Consider the following 1,911-nt stretch of genomic DNA (forward strand, 5'->3'; position numbering starts at 1 on the left):
ATCAGATGCATGATCATTTCTATAAAGACTGAAAGCAGGCAGTGTTTTACCAGAGCAGAGCTTCAGAGATCTTCAGGAAAGAGGTGAGAGGAAGTCAAGTGATTACCAAAATAAAAGACTCTTGATGCATTGTAACACCAGAGACATGACTGCAGGGGACAATTACTTTTTAAAGATATTTTTTATAAATTTGGCTCTTTTTAATACGTCTTATTCATATCGTACATTTGATTGGTTAATTTACACGATGTTGCATTTAGAGTGGGGAAAAATTTGTCTAGATTTTTTCGGTTGGGGTTCTAACCAATTGATTAAAAAGCAAATTTTCCCAAATTGATGGTGTCAAAAGGTTTGATAATACAGATAATATTTATTTTCAGAATAAAATGCAAAAAACCAATGTAATACAGAATCTTTTTTAAAGCAATACTCCTTTAAACGCTGTGACAGAAAGAATAAATTCAATTCAGTTTATTTCTATAGCGCCGATTCACAACACATGTCATCTTAATGCACTTTACAGTTCAACAGATTATACAGTCAAATTGATTCACAGTTTTCTATCGAATGCATTCCCTCACACTAAGCATGCTTGAAGCGACAGTGGAGAGGAAAAACTCCCTTTTAACAGGAAGAAACCTCCAGCAGAACTAGGCAGAGGGAACCTTTGATTCCACCCTTGGATTCAACAACAGGAGTGAAAAACAGGCTGGATTCCAGTAGAACCAGCTTTAAGGTTTAGCTTAAGTTGGACTTGGTGTGAATCAGTTGCTACTTTTGTTCCTTTGATCATTTATGATCAATTACACTAAATGATGACACTGGATAACTTCTTATAGAGGACAGGAGCCACTCAGCCTCACTCTTATCCTGGCATATTTATCTCCCCAAACTAGAGACAGAAAATGAATCCAAGCAATTCTTGGATTGTTGGATCCCACACACACACACACACACTGTTTGTTGCATTAATTATTGTCTCTACTTAGAAAGGATAAAAAGTTGGCATCTTCTGCCTGCTGCTAACCCTTCATCAGCGAAGTGAATCATCTGTTGGATTTGAGAGAAAATGCTCCACTAACAATAATCAGCAGTGATTTCTCCCTGGTTAAATGGTGAGAACCATCGACCACTGAATGAACAAACACCACCGCTGCTATCGCTGCTTCCACCAATGAGAGCCGCTGGATAATCCCAGCAGGTTAACAGCGTCCACTGAGGTGACGGAGGCCTCCAACAAACCTAATCCCTGTTAATTACCCCCCATCAGCCATAATAACCCCCCACAGCACCCACTAACCTCCCTATCATGGTTAACTCAGCGGGAGTTGGAAACACACACATGACCCATTCCTGAACGCGGCAGGCTCGTTATCACACACACTCACACGGCGCCTCGTCAGCAGCTGAACACACACAAAGGCTTATTGATACGGACGCTTCAGCAGCCACTGGGGCGTCCAGGCCGCTCTGACGAGCCGGCACAATAAAACAATCAGCCCGCGTTAATGAAATGACTAACGCCATCAACCCGCGGCTGGGGGGAGGATTACAGGGGGGCGCTAAGGTGGAGGAGATCAGGATGAGGTTGTTACCGGATTCATGGATGAGTGGCGCTTTCTGCCAGGGCCCTGACGGTTTAATTAACGCATGCTGTCAATGGGAAATTAGACAAATCAAAGTTATTAGGATCCAAAGATCCAGGCCTACGGATGCTTGATGTTCATTCCTGACGGCTCCACAGGAGAGAAACAGGAAGAGGAGGAGGAAGGCTGAGATGGAGGAGAACTGGAAGATCAGAAACAAATAAAATGAAAAGAACAAGAAATAAAACCAAGATGGATGGATGGATGGATGGACGGACGGACGGACGGATGGATGGACAGACGGATGACGGATGGACGGACGGAC

This window comes from Cyprinodon variegatus, unplaced genomic scaffold (assembly GCF_000732505.1).
Source record: "Cyprinodon variegatus isolate N-32 unplaced genomic scaffold, C_variegatus-1.0 Scaffold442, whole genome shotgun sequence".
Classification (NCBI taxonomy): domain Eukaryota; kingdom Metazoa; phylum Chordata; class Actinopteri; order Cyprinodontiformes; family Cyprinodontidae; genus Cyprinodon; species Cyprinodon variegatus.